The sequence below is a fragment of the Podarcis vaucheri genome (assembly GCF_965113315.1).
Source record: "Podarcis vaucheri genome assembly, chromosome: Z".
Lineage (NCBI taxonomy): Eukaryota > Metazoa > Chordata > Lepidosauria > Squamata > Lacertidae > Podarcis > Podarcis vaucheri.
The window spans coordinates 17,141,850-17,161,405 of record NC_138758.1 but is presented as its reverse complement, the minus strand read 5'-3'; the positions used below and the strand labels follow the sequence as shown (position 1 = coordinate 17,161,405).

Genomic DNA, 19,556 nt, shown 5'->3' with positions numbered 1-19,556 from the left:
CTGGGGTGTTAGCCACCCCTCCCAGTTTGGTGTCATCTGCAAATTTGATCAGGATGCCCTTGAGTCCATCATCCAAGTCGTTGATAAATATGTTGAATAAGACCAGGCCCAAGACAGAACCCTGTGGCACCCCACTAGTCACTCTTCTCCAGGATGAAGAGGAACCATTGAAGAGGAACCCTTTGGGTTCAGTCAGTCAGCCAGTTACAAATCCACTGAGTGGTAGCATAGTCAAGACCGCATTTTACCAGCTTCTTTACAAGAATATCACGGGGCACCTTGTTGAATGCTTGCCTTGCTGAAATCAAGGTAGGCTACATCCACTGCGTTCCCTTCATCCACCAGGCTTGTAATTCTGTCAAAAAACGAGATCAGGTTAGTCTGACATGACTTATTTTTCAGAAATCCATGCTGACTATTGGTGATCACAGCATTCCTTTCTAGGTGCTCACAGACTGTTTGCTTAATGATCTGCTCCAGAATCTTCCCTGGTATTGATGTCAGACTGACTGGGCGGTAATTATTTGGGTCCTCTCTTTTCTCCTTTTTGAAAATAGGGACAACATTTGCCCTCCTCCAGTCTGCCGGGACTTCGCCTGTTCTCCAGGAATTCTCAAAGATGACTGCCAGTGGTTCTGAGATCACATCTGCCAGTTCTTTTAATACTCTTGGATGCAGTTCATCTGGCCCTGGAGACTTGAATACATCTAAACTAGCCAAGTATTCTTGTACTATCTCCTTAGTTATTCTGGGCTGTGTTTCCTTTGCTGAATCATTTGCTCCAAATTCTTCAGGTCGGGCATTGTTTTCTTTATCGGAGAAGACTGAAGCAAAGAAGGCATTGAGGAGTTCAGCCCTTTCTGTGTCCCCTGTTTGCATTTCACCATCTTCTCCTCTGAGTGACCCCACTGTTTCTTTGTTCTTCCTTTTGTTACGAACATACCCATAAAAGCCTTTTTTTGTTGCTTTTAACCTCTCTAGCAAGCCTGAGTTCATTCTGTGCTTTAGCTTTTCTGACTTTGTGTCTACACGTGCTGGCTATTTGTTTGAATTCCTATTTGGTGGTTTCCCCCCTTTTCCATTTTTTGTACACATCCTTTTTTAATCTTAACTCAGTTAAAAGTTCTTTAGATAGCCACCCTGGCTTCTTTAGGCACCTTCCATGTTTCCGTCTCATTGGTATCGCCTGAAGTTGTGCTTTTACTGTCTCCCTCTTAACAAACTCCCAGCCATCATGAACTCCCTTTCCTTTTAGTATTACTGTCCATGGGATCTCACCCAGCACTTCCCTAAGTTTTATGAAGTCGGCTTTCTTAAAGTCAAGAAATTGAGTCCTAGTATGCTTGGCTGCTCCTTTCCGCTGTATTGTAAACTTCAGAAGAGCATGATCACTCGCGCCTAATGATCCTTCCACTTCTACCCCACTAACCAGGTCATCAACATTGGTTAGGACCAGATCTAAAATGGCTGTTCCTCTTGTTGCTTCTCCCACTTTCTGGACAATGAAGTTGTCTGCAAGTCCAGTGAGGAATCTGTTTGACCTTATGCTCTTGGCTGAGTTTGACATCCAACAAATATCCGGGTAATTGAAGTCCCCCATTACTACTATCTCCCTTCCTTTTGCATGCTTGGCCATCTGTTCCAGGAAGGCATCATCTATGTCCTCTGTTTGGCTTGGGGATGTATAGTAAACTCCCACAATGAGGTCTCTGTTATTCTTCTCTCCCTTAATTTTGACCCAAATGCTCTCACTTTGGCTTTGAGGTTTTAAATCTTGGATTTCTTCACAGGTATACACATCCCTGACATATAACGCCACTCCTCCTCCTTTCTTGTCTGGTCTGTTTCTCTGAAATAGATTGTATCCCTCCATTATTACATTCCAATCGTGGGACTTATCCCACCAGGTTTCAGTGATGCCTATTATGTCATATTTAGTTTGCTGTACTAAGAGCTCAAGCTCATCTTGTTTATTTCCCATGCTTTGCGCATTAGTGTACAGACATTGAAGTCCATTAATCATTCCCCCGTGTCTCTTATTTAAGGATTTTTTCCTCCCACCACTAGGTCTGCGTGCTGTTTGCTCCATTTGGTCTATGACATTTGGATGATCATTTTCATCAATTGATAGACTCCTACCTTCAGGAGCACTGTCTCCCTCCCCCACATTAGTCAGTTTAAAGCCCTCCTGATGAGGTTTCTGAGATTTTTGGCAAAAACATTCCTCCCAACCGTTGTGAGGTGCAGCCCATCGCTTGCCAGAAGTCCATCTTCAAGAAACTGCAGTCCGTGATCTAAGAATCCAAACCGTTCCTGTTTACACCATTTGCGAAGCCAGCTGTTCACTTCCACTATTTTTCCCTCTCTCCCTGGACCACGTCGTTCAACTGGGAGGACAGATGAGATGATAATTTGTGCATTTAATTGCTTCAATTTCCTGCCCAGAGTCTCGTAGTCTCTTATGATCTTCTGGAGGCTATTGCTTGCAGTGTCATTGGTTCCCACATGAACCAAGAGGAAGGGGTATTTGTCAGTGGGTTTTATGATTCCTTGCAGTCGTTCAGTTACATCTTGGATCTTAGCCCCGGGGAGACAGCACACCTCCCAAGACATCTTGTCAGGCCCACAGATCACTGCTTCTGTTCCCCTCAGTAGGGAATCCCCTGTCACCACTACACGCCTCCTCTTAGGTTTGGTCGGGGTTCTTCCGTGAGCTGTCTGTTCCAAGATCGCCTGCACATTCCCTGAGGACTGACTTTGCTGCTCGTCTTCATATACCTGATTGACTGTAATGAGGGAGAGATCCTCAAATTGAGTCTGTTCTTCGTCTTCCATGCTAGGGGAGAGGATGAATGAAGATGCGATGGGGTGAGCCTGCTGTGCATGCCCAAGCAGGCTCCATCTTAGTGGGTACATCTGATCCCACCTACAAAGGCAGTGTTTGGTTCTCAGTGACAAAACTGCGTCCTGCTCCTCTGCTTCCAGCTCCGCCACCTTCTCCTCCTGTTCAGCAACTCCCTTTGGCTGGTTGAAGTCCTTCTCACCTCCCTGTTGGGACTCGAGAGCTGGTAAGTCTAATTCCTCCTCTCTGGCATCTAGAGACATCAGTAAACAACCTATCTCCTCCACCTTTCGGTACTCATATTCAAGCCTCACTTCTGTTCCTGCTCCTGCTCATTCCTCCTCCATTCCTTTGGTCAGGATATGCCAAGTCATGCAACATCTTGATGGAGGGGTCCACGACACTATCTTTCAACCTTTTCTCTTTATCATGGTGGGTATTTACTATGAGAATAGCTAGTGCCTAGGCCACACTGATTCAGATTAAGCCCATGATGGTGGTGACAATTATCCCTCCATTTGGACTCAAAGACTCTACCAGCTATTTATTTATTTAGTAAAGGCCAGAATAATGTCACATCTAGTTTGGCCCTTAGACAGGTTCAATATATAGCTACAAAACACTTATACTGTATAAGCTTGTCTTTTGCATCCGACTTGTTTCTGGACACAGATACAAGAGAGAGAGAAACCATGTGCACACATATTTCATTTTTCCAAGGGTTCTGGATAAAAGGTAGATTTAGTAGAATTAATCTCAGCCTTCAAAAGAACAAAGAGTTGAAAGAGGAAGTCAGTTTTCCTTGTTCCTCTTTCATCTCTTAAGTTCTTTCAAAGGAAGAAAAAGGTAACTTCCCACACCACCTCATTATCAAGGAGGCAGAAGGGAGCACTCAAGGACTGATGACCCCTGGGCTAAGACTTTTGCTGTAATCCAGCAGGCCTTTTTAATGATTTTATTACTGTGTTCCTGTTGCTTGCATGCACAGTATGTCACTGCTGGATCAGTTCTCCTGGATGTACAAATCACTTGAGAGTTGTGTAAGATACAACTACTGCTCCATAGTAATATTTGGCAGCTGGGATAGATGACAGTAGACACCTGGAATCCATCAATCCGCCCCCCTTTTTTTACCTTCATGAACTATCTCCTCCCTCCTCCTCCTCTTCCTTCCTTGCTTCTGTCCCCTCATCTTATCTGGAGCTCACCCTCCACTTTGTCCCAGAAACAAGTTTACAAAAGACTCATTCTGAATGATGCTGGTTTGCCAGGCATGGAAACACCTTTAAGCGCTGCTGGTATGAAAGAGAGAGGCACAGAATAATGATGGATCCATTTAGCACTTTGTTCATAACAGTATATTGTTCCTGAATTTATATACCCTAAAATGTTAGCTTTAGAAAGCTGTCTATGTTATTAAAAAGAAATAAAAGAGCCCTTGTTTCAAACCAGCCTTTGTCTTTCTCTCTTTCATCTCACCCATTTAAATTGGCTAGGTTGCTTGACCTGAGGATGGGAGGGGTCTAGCAATTTGGAACGGTAGTTCTAATGCTAGAATTCTCTCACATGTTCTTTGTTGGATAGCGAGGGAAAATTACTCATCTTTATATCCCTCAAGGCTTCTCTGTTAAGCAAAAACGTACAGCACAAAATATCAAGGAATACGTAATTTTTTAAAATAAATAAATAAATTTGAATGTTAACTCATCCACCCTGGGAAGAGAGCTGATGGGGAATGACAACCCTAGCAACTCAGGCAGTGAGTCAGTGACCCTCACCTCACAACTAAGTCACTGCTGTTTAGCAGGAAGGAGAGGGACTGGTGGTGAGGAGGTTGACCTGGTGCAAACACACAAGTTGAGTTCTCCTCCCAGTGCTTTTACAAAACACACCACTTCCCCCTCTACTTCCCAGTGAGTTGCAGTGACTCAGCTGGCAGGAGGTCAGAACATCATGGCCCCACCATGCCATCCACTACTCCTCAGAATGAGTAACATATTGTTATGAGTTTGGGGTGGGGTGGGGTGTGGACTATATGCAGAGACCCTCCTAACCCCTGTATCCTGCAAGTGTTAAAATAGAAGCCAAGCTAGCTTCCTTTTGTGGTGATTGCCTGGGTGATGGGCCATTAAGGGGAACAAAGGAGAGGGGCTCTATGTAAGACAGCTTGCAGTTATTTAGAAGGACAAAGGCAGAGTTGAGGTCAGAGAGTTTGGAATGATGTGAGCTAGAAGCAAAGCAGCAAACTGGGAACTGAGAGAGAAGAGAGAGAGAGAGAGAGAGAGAGAGAGAGAGAGAGAGAGCAATGTTTGATTTCTGTTTGCAGCTATGAGAGAACAAGACCCTTTTTTGGGGGGGTAACCCTGTGAACCCCTCCATCATAGGCTCAGGTTATATATATGTGTGTGTAAATAAACCATATATCGTAAAAACACCACAATCTTTGTGGTGCCTTATTACAAAAGGAAATACAAACCCTGGGTAAGCACCTGGAATGCCTTGAATCTTGGGCTGGCGTGCAACAATATTAATAAGGCAAAAACAGGGTCATTGGTTTACTAGGGACAGGGACCAGGGAAGGGGGGGGTGTTCCTTGTAAGTAAAGGCAGTCTGAGTGTATATTCCCGTGGTTGCTATGGGAAGCACGCTAGCTTTACATGGTCTGGATTTATAGTGAAAACAGTATAATATAAAACAGTACCAAATAACATTTTTTTAGAACTCTGAAGATGAGCTTCTCTGTAAAATGAGTGACATAAACAAAATATGTCATGGTGTGGGAAGAGATAAAGCTTTTATTAGCACTTACTTGGGATGAACTGCAAAACATGACAGGCTAGGGACCCAACTCTCAATTTCCGCACAGCTGGTGTCATCCTTTATGTTGCTGCAAAAGGAAGGAAGATGATTTTTTTTTTTTTTAAGATGCCACTGCCAGGCCAAGGCAGTCATGAGTCCCTTTCCTGCTACATAATTCCACCAGAGGACCACACCAGTGCTTGTATGAAATGAAGCATATGTCTGGAATAAACACACACAGGGCATAGCAATTGGGGTTAACTAAAGGCCATAGTGTGATTTACGGTATTTACAAGAAGGGTGGGGAACCTGTGGCCCTTCATGAATTGCTGGACGACATAGAAGCACAGGAAGCTGACGACCATTGGTCCATCTACCTCAGTATTGTCCACACAGTGCTATCAGTAGCTGTTCAATGTTTTAGATAGGGAACATTCCTAGTCCTAGCTGGAGATGCCAGGAAATTAACCTGGGATATTCTGCATATAAGGCAGACGCTCTACCTGCACATTGGCCCCTGACCCCCAACCATTTACTGCTCTGGCTGCAGGTAATGTGAGTCAAAGTCCAACAATATCTGGCAGGTCACAAATTGCCCAGTCCTGGCTTTCAATAATGTGTGTTGGGGAGGGATCTATTGGGCAACCTAATAACTGACTCTGGTTGCCAAGTGAAACTGCAAACCACTATAGAGCTGGAAATTGAGGCGTTAGGAGAGGCATGACTGCCTTAAACAGTGCCAGTGTACCATACCTCCATTGGTTGCAGTGCATGAGACTGCACTGTCAGCATGCACCCATGTCTTCACTGGAGGCAAAAGAAGCCACTGTATACTGAGTCAAACCATTGGTCTGTCTAGTTCAGCATTGTTAACACTGACTGGTGGCAGTTAACCAGAGTTTTGGGCAAAGGATATTTGCAACCCCCCCCCCCCCGGAGACACCGGGGATTGAACCTGTGACCTTCTAAGTGGAAAGAATGTGCTCTCCTACTGATATATGGCCCTTCTCAGAATCATGTGTACATGCTGGATCAGGCCAATGGCTCATCTTGCCCAGAATCCTGTTCCTATGGAGGTCAACAAGATGCCTCTTCTGGGAAACTCACAAACAGGACCTGAGCACAGCACTCTCTCCCTTCTGTGGTTTCTAGCAACTAGTATTCAGACACAGATATGTATCCAGACACTTCCTCCATAGCCTCTGGCTATGGAGGAAGAGCAGAACCATCATGGCTAGCAGCCTTTGATAGCCTTTGGTTAATCTTCTTCTATGCATTTGGTTAATCTTCTTCTAAAGCGACACAGGTTGATCACTGTCTCCTATGGGAGCAAGTGCACAGAAAATCTGACTGAGAAGCAGAGTAATTTATGCAGTTGTAATTAATTTGAGGAGGGGGGTTGTTGAGCCCACTTGTATGGTAGGGGCCAGAATTTGCTATTACTCACTGCAGTTTTTAGCTGAAGAAGGATTTCTTGTCAACTGATGTCAATAGCACGGATTCCTTCTGTGACAAGTGCATCCTATTGACCTATATTGACACACAGGCTTTCTTCAAAATGACCCATTCAGCTCTAGTCTCTTGTCTCAGTGTTTGGAAATGTCTGCCCTCATCCCACATATTGTAGATAATATTAGCGATGGGGGAGATATTTGGCATGGATTTTCATGAAGACATTTGAAATAGAAAATAACAAATTGATGCAGAAATGGGGAGAACTGAACTTCAGAACATAAAAATAAGAAACTGAGAGAAACCAAAACTGACAGATTTATTCATCTCTAGCTGAGATTAGAACAGTTTGTAATGAAGAGAGGGGTGTCTGAATGATGACTTTTCATTCTGCTCTGCTGTATGATTTTTATTCATTTATTGGGGAACTCAATGCTTAAATTATGGGACTTTAAAAATATAAACTATGAGACTGATCTCAGCAATCCTGCTACGGAGGTGATGCTGAGGATGGGCAAATCTGTCAAGTTTTTCCACCCGTAAATGAGAAAACAAACTGTCTCAGAAGATTATCAAAGGAGAGATAAACTTTTCGTGAAATTCTTATTCAGAATTTTGGTCACGTGCACATTACTTTTGATGCGACTGAGGTATATTTGTAAATGCCCTTTCCAGGGCTTGCCCAGGACATTTTGGCACCTAAGGCAAACCACAAAATGGTGCCCCCTGCTGCCAGGGAAGAAGGGTTGAGTGAAGATACACATTAGGAACGGGGGGGGGGGGAATCAACCTTACCCAATGGTTGAACTGGAAAGGGGCCCACTCTGAATCATGTCAGGTGGGTTCAAAGCCCAGGAGACCCAGAGGACAGCCAGTGGGTGTTGGGAGACCAACAGGGCCTTCTATTTGCTGAAAGGCCGTTGTAGAGGCAGCATTGGGGGAGGCTGCCAAGGAGGCAGCAGATCTGGCCTCCAAGGAGTATGCTGCAGTTGTTGTTGCCACTGTGGCAACAGCAGTGGCAGACAGCGCATTCTTTGGAGGCCAGATCTGCTGTCCCTGTGGATTCTGCCACCCATGGCAGTTGCCTCACCTTTCCCTCATGGGTAGCCTGGCCCTAGTCCTTTCTTTCATTCTGCAATTTATCTCACCAGCGGTCTGTGTTCTGCAGCCTTCCCAGGTGCCTGCACTTCAGTCAAAGCCCGGGGAAGATGTAATGAGGTAACTCCTGATGCATTTTGTTTGTATTTGTAATCAAGAAGTGTGGACAGCTTGTTGGAGAAATGTTCATTGGGCAGAAAGAAAAAATGCAGTTCCCTTGGCCACCTTGAAATGATGAAAATGTAAGCCAGATGTGGGTCATCTCTTTTAGATTGAGGGCTTCATTCCCATCTGGGTGACCTTTGGGAGTGGGGGCGCATGTCAGTGGTAGGTGGTGCCAGAGGCAAAAGTGGACAGAGCAACTGATGCAGTTTTACCTTTGTGCAACAGGCTAGTTTCCACACACATTCACATACAGTACTCTTACCAGAGTTCAAGGACACATTCCAACCAGGCAAAAACATTCAGGGGCCAGTGAAGGGTGTGGCCTGGGGAGAGTTCAAGGGCCACATTTGGCCCCTGGGCCTCAGGTTTACCACCCTTGATATAAGCTCAAAACCTCACACCCAACTAAAATTCTGAAGAAATTGTAAAGTGTCCTGAGAATGAGGCAGCAAAATCAACGCCTCTTTCACAGGGGAAGAAAATGTACAAGAAACCAGAGGACAGATTTCAGCACAGCACTAATTAAAAACAAAGCAAGTCCAGCCCAGTGACAATTTGAGCTGAAATTAATCGGTAACCCTGAAGATTGCAAGACAACAAGTGGTGATGTTAAATTAGTAATGCCAGTTTGCGGATACTAAAGCAAAGAGAGTACAAAGCAGCTGACAAAACTGTAATAAAATTTCCAAATGCTGTTCATGTATTTTCTCTTTTTTAAAAAAAAAAATGTTGATGCCTGGTTGGGGGATTACATCACAAGCTTGCCATGTTTTTCATATTTACCTTTTAATTGTTTCAATCCTGTTGTAAATCTCCCTGGATATATGATTGAAGGGAGATATATATAAAGTGTTTACAATAAATAAATAAAAGTAAAGACAAATTCAGGAGAAGATGGAAGTAAAAGGGAAGGAGGAGGATCACTCTGGAGTTGTTTTTTCTTCCTCCAAAACAAGAAGACATATACAGTGGTGCCCCGCAAGACAAATGCCTCGCAAAGCGAAAAACCCGCTAGACGAAAGGGTTTTCCGTTTTTCGATGCGCTTCGCAAGACGAATTTCCCTATGGGCTTGCTTCGCAAGACGAAAACATCTTGCGAGTCTTGCGATTTTTTTTGCTTCCCCCCTTTTTCTAAGCCACTAAGCCGCTAATAGCCTTTTAGGCGCTAAGCCTTTAATAGCCGCTAAACCGCTAATAGTGCTAATTCGCTAATCCGCTAATAGGGTTGCTTCGCAAGACGAAAAAACCGCTAGACGAAGAGACTCGCGGAACGGATTATTTTCGTCTTGAGAGGCACCACTGTAAAGGCCTGTGCACTTTTACTTGGGTGCAAGAAACACTGAATACAATGGGACTGACTACTGAGTGAATGAATAGGCATAGGACTGTGCTGTGAATGCATTGCTTGGATGTAAAAACAAGCAGCGAGGGTCAGAAAAAAACATGGAAGGGTATCTCACATAGTACTAAACCTGGGTATAAGTGGCAGGGGTTATTTTCTGACAACAGTGGGTTGAGTAAAGAACCCCACAACTTGCTACTTGCCTCTTAAACATGGATGGGAAATTTCAGCCCCCAAAGGCCTCTCTCAGAACAACCTCCAGGCCACACCCCTCAAGTGCCCTGTTCTGCATCCCAGAAATTCTTTTGCCTGGCTAGAATGCGTCCTTGAACATTTATGATGCCTCTAGCTTGTCTGGATGGAGGGCTGCGTGAGTGTGTGCAGAAACTAGCCTACTTTACAAAGGTAAAAGCTATCTTAGTTGCACTGCCCACTTTTACCTTTGGCCCCACCCAGTGGCCCTCAGAAGATTGTCCAGAAGGGATTGTGGCCCTTGGACTGGAAAAGTTTCCCAAGCCCTGCAATAAGACCTAGGGTTTCTTTGTTTTTTATACCAGGCCTGATGGGTAGAAGGGCAGCAGGAAATGGGTTGAACCCACTCACAAAAATGGGTACGTATATATCTGCTGGAAGATGACTGACTCCAACATCTTTGCATTGTGGGAAATGGGAATATACAGCAGTAAAGTTGCTTGCATCTCAGATTTTGGAAATATGACTTGAGAGTCTAGGCATCAACTTCCACACAAAAACCCATTCTTCTATTTTATTTTTTTGCTGCAACGTTACAAATCACTGGAGAAGACCATTGAGCTGCCCATTCTAAAGCAAGCAATAAATTTGATGGCACAAATAGCAGCCAATGTCAGAAGTACCTAAGTTAACTGCATTTTTGTAATGAAGTAACAGGGCAGAACCGTATGGGATTTGAGTGTGTTACATCCTATTTTGATTTTTTTGAAAAACTGATATAATGAAAATGCAGAGATGACATGGGCTATATAGATTTTCATAAAATTTTGGTTCCACACCATGGGTTCTGGCTCAGATAATGAATAAACAATTCTCAGGGTAGGATATGGTGATACGTTTTTTTAAAAAAATACTAGTTTGAAAAGAGATGGAGGAATAAAATCTTAATTAAAGTGCATGAGAGAAGAAGCAGTGTCTTATCCAAAGTTTCCATCTAAATGTCTTTAATTTATATCTGACTTCCTAAAAGGAAACCACATCTCCCCCCCCCCTTTTTTTTTAGGGAGAAAACTTTGAGGCTGAGAGAAGCCTTTCACACCAGAGCATGAGAGAGTGAGAATGCAGGAACATAGAGAGTTATGGGAAAGTCAGAGGTTGGGTTTTTTAAAAAACAGATGTGTAGGATTCTTACTGGCCATTAGGCACCCTTTGAAATGCAAGCTCTTCTTCTTTTTAAGTGCATGAACACCAACAGAAAGACTTAAATTTATCCTGAAGGCCAGTAATGAAGGAGACAAGCACTCCTCACCAGACAGGGCATTCCACAAATGCAGAACCATCTCCGAGAAGCTCTTGCCACATGTCAATGCAAACCTAGCTGCAGTCAGGGTGGCACCACTAATATTTACATGTAATATGCATTAAATGCAAAGTTAAGCCAGCTTTCAGAGGGGAATAACAAATTCTGGTTCTCCGTATCTGGGCTTACCGTGAGAAATGTGTTGTCAACTGTATATGAATTGAACCCTTTGCCGCAGCAGCAATCTATTGACAAGTACTGATGTTTATTTATGTACTAAAACAGGCCTTGTCCAACATCTAACATGATCTTGCTATCGTTATCTCTCTCTCTCTCTCTCTCTCTCTCTCTCTCTCTGTGTGTGTGTGTGTGTGTGTGTGTGTGTGTGTGTCACCCTTTCCTCCCACCTCATCAAACCATTGCTTATGCTTCTGAGCAAACTGAAATGATGGATGCCAGGATCTCACCAACCCTAGGCCAGCCCCTAAAAACAGATTTGTCTCCAACATTGCACAAAGGGAAAGAGATGCATGCTTGCCAGATCCCTGTTTTCACAACGAGGATCATTACCTGATAACAACAATCATCTCCCCCTGAATACTTGGCCTTCTATAGGCTGCATTCATTATTTAGTGTTTCTACAATAGCATTCCCTTCCCTGATTTACAAGCCAGGATATCATGGTCAAATATACCGAGGAAATATAATTGTACTACAATATGTTATCATACTGAGGAAAAGCTATAGTTGACGAAGGGTCAGGGTCATAGAGCATCTGATTTACATGCAAAAGGTCCCAGTTTCAGTTCTTGGCATTTCCATGTAAGGTTTGGACAGATACCCTGTTTGAAATTCTAGAGAAATACTGCCACTCCATACTGAGGCAGGTGGACTAATAGCTTAACTTGGCCCTGTGTTCCTTGCTACCAACAGTTCAAAATTAAAGGGACATGGAATTTTGTCTTTAGTTAAGAAGGGTAGCAGAAAAGGAGCGGGTATTCCACCACTCTAAATCTCAAGGATCGTGTATAAAAAATGTCACCTGTTGAGCTAATAACCTGGAATTTTGTATACATATTCTACCTGATGATGTTTATGGAGATGCCAAATTTTAACCCAATCTGATTTAAAAAAAAAAGTCACCGGAACATTTTTATGAAAACTATTGCTCAACTGTTTTCAGGTTGTCAAAGAAAGCACACATTTATTTATTTCAAAATGTCCTAAGCATCTGGATAGGCTTGTCTAAACAAGAATGTCTCTAGCTGACAAGAGCAGAGTGAAGCCAGCTGCTTGATCTCAATAGGCAGGGAGTTCCAATGTGCCGGTGCAGCCACACTAAATGATCAAATGTAGAATGGGTATTATGCACCACCACCTGTAGCAGCACCAATTCCATCAATCAAAGCATTCTCAACATTGGTTAAGGCTATCTTATGTTGGCTCAAGCTCCACAAAGCTGGCAAATTAGAATCTAAGGCTGCTGCCTCAACAGACATGCTTGCAGCCAGCAATGATGTTGTGCAATGTTATGCTTGCTTACAACTTACTCTCAAACACACTCACACATTCCCTTGGGCTTTCAGACCCAAATCCGGATGGGGAGGATGATGTACCTGAGACTAGCAAAGATGCCCCACATTGTTTTGGTCCTGTCTTGCCTTATGGATCCACTGAGCCTTATTGTATTGCTAGAGGGATGCACTTGTGACTTGATTCCTGCCTGTATGCTGATGTATGTTCTCCCTCCCTCCCTCCCTCCCTCCCTCCCTCCATCTTTTACCCACTCTCTCACCCACCTCTGCCCTCCCCAACCATTCCACGCTGGGCAAATTTCACCTCCATCAAACTCCGATGCACAGCTTGTTTGAAAAGGCAGAGCTCCTCAACTGTCAGAAAACCATATCTGATAAGGAACATCAAGGGCAAACAGGTAGGATGCACTCAAGATGCATTCCCAATTCCCAATAACCATCCCTGTAAATATAGTTAACAGCCATTAGTAACATATCATAGCTTTTGCATCTCATGCTCACTTTAGCCTATTTCCACAATCAGGGCAAGCCCACCAAAGTCCATTTCAAAGATCCTATTGTACAACAAAACCCAAATTCTCATATAGAGTGGCTACTAAAGTGTTCCAGTAAACAAATGGGGAAACATCTTGAAGGTTATGGTTCCTTTTGCAAGGAAAAATAGCAAGCCCGGGTACTCAAGTCAATGCCCATATATCATTTCTGCTATATATTATATATAATATTTTCCCCTTCATGAACATAATCCATAAATGGTTTCCATATCAACAGAAATAAATCTCATTCTGTATTCTGCAGATTACTCTTTAATAAGTCTCCTTCTACGACAGATTGAAAATCCATTCTCTGTTGTCCTTCCAGTGCCTCAAGCTAATTCTCTCCTCCACCAATATAAAACTCTGCTGTTTTCACTCTTCAAATGTCCTTTGGATCAGAGATATCATTCAACATTTATGAAAGATGTTAACCTTCCTGTCCTCAACCTTTCCCAGAACTCAGATGCAATCCCATCAGCTTCTTCTAACACTCCCTGACACTATTTGTCTGTGATTATATCCTAGATGTGGTTTTTTAAAAAAATTCAAAGAATAAGCATCATTTGTAAACCAAGGTAGGAAAAAAGAGGTACACAACCTCAGATGAAATTCATTCAGCACAACCTCTTGGATGTTCCTGATCCTTTGGTTCTCCAGTGTAAAATATTATTCTTTTACACCAGAGATGAGGAACCTATGACCTTCCACATGTTGATGCAACTCCCATCATGACCATTGGCCTTCTGACTGGGGCTGACAGCAGCTACAGCCCAACAACATCTGGAGGACCACAGGTTCCCCATCCCTGTAATAGGCATCTTTCCTCCAGGTTTCAATTTAATCTCTTTTGCTCGTCAGTGCCTGCTCCACCCACCTGTCCCTCAGATCCTGACTTTTCTAGCCTTCAGATCTATTTCTAGTCCCTCAGATCTCTTCCCACTGGCCTTCATCTTCCCTGTTCAGCACAACTGTTACTGTCCTCTCTTCATTTCCACTGCACAGCCTTTCCTATCTCCACAGATTTGATTTTGCCAGCCAAAATGACTTTTCATTTCCCTTACCCAAACCACACTGTTAGTCAATATTCTATAGCTGACAGCTTCACCAGAGCAGTTAGAATGTACATAAATGAATCTGTGGCTGGATTAACACCATTCTTCAGCAACAGGAAGGAACATCTGCACAACAGCACAACCTTGTGCTTGATATATATTAGGATACATTAACTGCCATATTCTGCTTCTTTACTTGCAGTCATTGCAGTTTACAATTCCAGGTTTTCCAGCAAATGCACACTACTACAGATATTATTGTTTATTTGTTTAGCCAAAACTATTAAATATACATCTGAAGGACTGGGGAAGATCACCGGCCTATGAATGCATTCATAGTATCAAAGGGTAACTAGTTTGTGTTAGGTGATTGTGAAGACATATCTTATTTAAAGGAAAGGGCAGGGCCGTCTTTACCCAGGACGCCCGCTGCTGAAGCTGCCTAAGCTCTTAACCGCGATCCTCAGGTGATTGCGGTCGATGGCTCATTTCTGTTTTCTTTTGCTGAATCAACATATCTGGTGGCGCCCCTAATGGTGTCTTGCATTTTGCATGATCGCAAAAATGTAAGGATGGAGTTATCGCTCAACAACTTTGACCTGCCCCTCCCCCCAAAAAATTGGGGGCGCTGGGCAGATCTTTGCACCCCAGTGCTCAAGATGGCCCTGGGAAAGGGCCTCCAGAATGATTAACACATCCCTGGTGAAAATGTTAGGATGCACAAATTTTGGGTCCTTACTTCCAGTTTCTTATTTGTCCAATCTTCAGTTCAGTTTGCCACATTTCCACATCAATTTGTGTTTTAAATAAATAAATAAATAGTCCTTTTGAATATTCACCAGTATTTTAGTAGAAGAAGAAGAAGAGTTTGGATTTGATATCCCGCCTTTCACTCCCTTTAAGGCGTCTCAAAGCGGCTAACAATCTCCTTTCCCTTCCTCCCCCACAACAAACACTCTGTGAGGTGAGTGGGGCTGAGAGACTTCAAAGAAGTGTGACTGGCCCAAGGTCACCCAGCAGCTGCATGCGGAGGAGCGGAGACGCGAACCCGGTTTCCCAGATTACAAGACTACCGCTCTTAACCACTACACCACACTGGCTCTCAACATTAAACATTCCTCCTAATATACACATCTTTGTATGCAACTTTGGCTAGTGCGCATATTTTTAAAAGCAATCTTACCTAACAATGCATTCTTGCATGCCATTTATTTGACTGGAGAAGAGCATCTCAAAATTCAGAAAAGTGCAGCTTTTCAAGGACATCTGCATTTTCATTCGCCAATTGTTTCAGGAAGGGGAAACAGAATTTCTTCTCCCATCCCTAACTATGGACATTGATGTCAGAATGTCAGATAGCCTCATTGCCACACAGCTCTTCAAGTAAGCTTCTGGGGTGACAACTATTGAACCCTAATTACTATATATCACTTTGATTGATTGATTGATTGATTGATTGATATGCCGCCCTTCATTTGAAGATCTGAGGGAAGTTCACAGCATAAAAATACAGAATAAAACCATAAAGAACATAATAAGAATACAAACAAAACAATAATCCCCCCTCCCAAAAAAATACCCACATTTAAAAGGACATAGACGGTTAATCAGCCCAAGGCCTAATCCCTGGGGAGAGCTACTTTTAACAACATGCCTTTAAGCATGTGTTTTGCACATTCTACTTCTCTCTCTTTTCATGTTCCTCCCCTACAAAGGGAGAAAAATAGTGTTATGAGTTTGCAGGTGTCAGACCACTGTGAATTCCTGGACCAATAAGTGTTCTTATTGGGATGTTAAATGGGGTGCCTATAATCCCTGGGCCTAGCAAATGTTAGATTAATTAGCACAAACCCTGGGTAACCACCTGGAACCCCTGGAATCTTGCACAGCTTGGAGAATTTGGGTGGCGTGCAACAATATTATTTCTTCCCCGAACACCAAAATAAAGGCTCATGCAAATAGAAGGGCAGAGCAATCACAAACTACTCTAGTTATGCAGGAATAGACACACAGCCACATCATGCCCTATCCAATGTGTGCTCAGCTCCAGAACGGAGGGAGAAAGCACAGAAGCAGATAAAAAATATATATGTTAAAATGACAGACATGCCTCCTCCCTCAATTAGGGACTGGGTCAGCAGTGATGCCCACATGCCACTGATACACAGAGGGAGCCAGTGAAGTCATGATGGAGACACACCCTTGCATCACGATGTTCACAGCAATACCATAGTACAGGGGTGGGTGGTGCTCACTGGGACTGTTAGTGAGGAAGGCAGGGAACTCAACAGTAGGTGGAACCAGATCCAATGATAGGAAGAAACAATTATTTTGTCCATGCCTTCTACCCTGCAGAGGCAGCACTGAGAATAAGGAGTAGGGAGCTGGCATACAGTTCCACCCACTGGAGCTCTAAAAACGAAGCACACAAGCTGAGAGCAGTGGGGCAGGGCACTCTTCCCCCTAAGAGACCAACCCTTGAAACAAGTTTGGATTCTCTCGTGCTGCTCTCAAAAACTGTTTTAGGAGACCGGTACACACACGGAGGAGGAAGGGGAGCTCAAAAAAAAACCATTGCACCCACAAAGCTCCCTAGGAACAACACCTGCAGAGAGCATACACGGTCCGTCTGAGCAAAGGACTCAAGATCCAGCTAGGAAGGGAAATACTCTCTTTATAAGCAGCCAAAAAACAGGCAAGGAGGGCAGCTACAGACCCACACAGACGGCATCCCATCCATGACTCCATCCTACTTCTGCCATTATGTTGCTATAGCCTCACTGGTGGAATTTCTCCCCTGGTAGGGCACTGTGCCAGTGGATCTAGAGTGTTCTGGTGGTGTATCTGTTATGGCAGTGGCATATCTTCATTTCCACCAGCACTGAAGGACCTTCTGCTGAATCTTATAACCTCTCACCTGAGAGATCTTCAATACAGACTTTAGGCCCACACTGCAGAGCAGCTGAGCTTATCTACACTATGACAATTCTGCCCAACCTCCTCACCACATATATTGGGCCATAGAATTTCCACCTGTACAGATCCCCTATTGACACTCTCTATAATTATTGTAACCCTCACATTACACCATAGATTAATAGATCCAATTTCTAAGAAAGAGGCCATTTAAACAAGGCAAAATGATGAAACTCAAAAGAGGAAAAAGAGAAGTCTTTAGAAATAGCAGAGACCTGACATGCTAAATGAATGTTACTTGTGTCAAGTTGTTGATTTAAATGCATCTATTTAAAACATTTAACTAGGAATTTACCACTGAGATTAAAGGAGTTGCATATATTTAGCCTAGAGGAACAACATGATAACATTTAAACATCTAGCAGGCAATGTTTTAAATGAAGGAAGAAAGAACTGAGAGTGTTAGTAAGACTGGGCTGATGGGGGGGGGAGTGCAAGTCCACATTGTGCTTTGTTGTCCTATTCTGGCAGAGCTAACAGCTTGTGCCGAGGGCCTTAGCAGGTCTAAGGTTCCATCCACACTTAACATTTACTCTATGCTTTTTACTTTTAAAGCTCTGTGTCTGAACACACACACACACCGTGCTTTCCGCACCAAACCCTCTCTTTAATGCTAAATCAGAACAAACAGCAATTTGGGTTTTCTGCTGCACAAAAGGTAGTTTGGAGTGATGAGCTGCTTGAGCTACAGGGAACAAGAAGGATGTTGTAATGTGTCTTATAGTGTGCTAATACCTCTTGCTTGCCTGAATTGAGATTATGCAGATGTATAGGTGCCTCTGGCTTTTGTGTGGCTGGAATGTAGTCTATTGTACAAAGGTAAGAGTCACATCTGTTGCTTGACTTACTTTTGCCTCTGGCTCCACCCAGTGCTGGCATGAGACATCCAGAAGTTTGCCTGTGAAGTAATGGGGCTGTTGGACTGAAAAAGGTTTCCCACTTCATCTTGCAGGATAGAACAGCCTTCGCCAACCAGATGCTTTGGACTACACTTCCCATAAAAAGTGGTGTTGGGGGATGAGTGTTCAGACCCCTGGGTTCTCACTTGTGGGGTGCCTCAGGGTTCCATCCTCTCCCCGATGCTTTTTAATATCTAAATGAAGCCTCTGGGAGAGATCCTCAGGGGGTTTGGGCTGGGTGTCCATCAACATGCAGATGATACCCAGCTCTACCTCTCTTTTAAATTAGAACTAGTGAAGGTGATGAAGGTCCTGTGTGAGTGTCTGGAGGCAGTTGGAGGATGGATGGTGGCTAACAGATTGAGGTAGAATCCTGACAAGACAGAAGTACTGTTTTGTGGGAGACAGGGGGCGGGCGGGTGTGGGGGACTCCCTGGTCCTGAATGGGATAGATGTGCCCCTGAAGGACCAGGTGTGCAGCCTGGGAGTCATTTTGGACTTACAGCTGTCCATGGAGGCGCAGATCAATTCTGTGTCCAGGGCAGCTGTTTACCAGCTCTATCTGGTACGCAGGCTAAGACCCTACCTACCCATGGACTGTCTCTCCAGAGTGGAGCATGCTCTAGTTATCTCCCACTTGGACTACTGCAACACACTCTGTGTGGGGCTACCTTTGAAGGTGACTCAGAAACTACAACTAATCCAGAATGTGGCAGCTAGACTGGTGACAGGGAGCCGCCGGCGGAATTATATAACACCGGTCCTAAAGGATCTTCATTGGCTTCTAGTGCATTTCTGAACACAATTCAAAGTGCTAGTACTGACCTTTAAAGCCCTAAATGGCCTTAGCCCTGAAGGAGCATCCCTACCTCCATTGCTTGCCTGGACACTGAGGTCCTCCTCTGAGGTCCTTCTTCTGCTGGTTCCCTCATTGTGAGAAGCGAAGTTACAGGAAACCAGGTAGAAGGCCTTCTCAACAGAAGTGCCCTCCCTGTGGAACACCCTCCTTTCAGATGTCAAGGAGACAAAGAACTATACAACTTTTAGAAGACATCTGAAGACAGCCCTGTATCAGAAAGTTTTAATGTTTGATGTTTTATTATGTTTTATATATTCTCTAAGCCACCTAGAGTAGCTGGGGAAACCCAGCCAGATGGGCAGGGTAATAATAATAATAAAAATAATAAGCCCTAGCCAACATGGCTGTATGAAGATGGTATTGTCATGAGACATTTTTGTTGGCTATGTATGGAGAATGTGATCCTGCAGGTGTCGCTACAGCTTCCATTATTCCTGACTATTGGCCATGTTAGCTGTGGATGATGGAAACCAGCACCTGGAGGGCCAAAGATTCCTCATCTCTCATGT

At 43.8% G+C, this 19,556-nt stretch overlaps 1 long non-coding RNA gene across 2 annotated transcripts in view; it reads right to left on the bottom strand.

The window, feature by feature from the left end:
* Positions 1-2,887: 2,887 nt before the first annotated feature.
* LOC309524191 overlaps positions 2,888-19,556 on the bottom strand; it is a 54,795-nt gene continuing 38,126 nt past the window's right edge. The window contains exons 2-3 of one of the 2 annotated variants that reach the window (XR_014215845.1): positions 5,652-5,729; positions 2,888-4,137 (exon numbers count right to left, since the gene is read on the bottom strand). This is a non-coding gene — a long non-coding RNA (uncharacterized lncRNA). The remainder of the gene's footprint in view (positions 4,138-5,651; positions 5,730-19,556) is intronic. The other variant, XR_014215844.1, reaches the window with a different exon arrangement.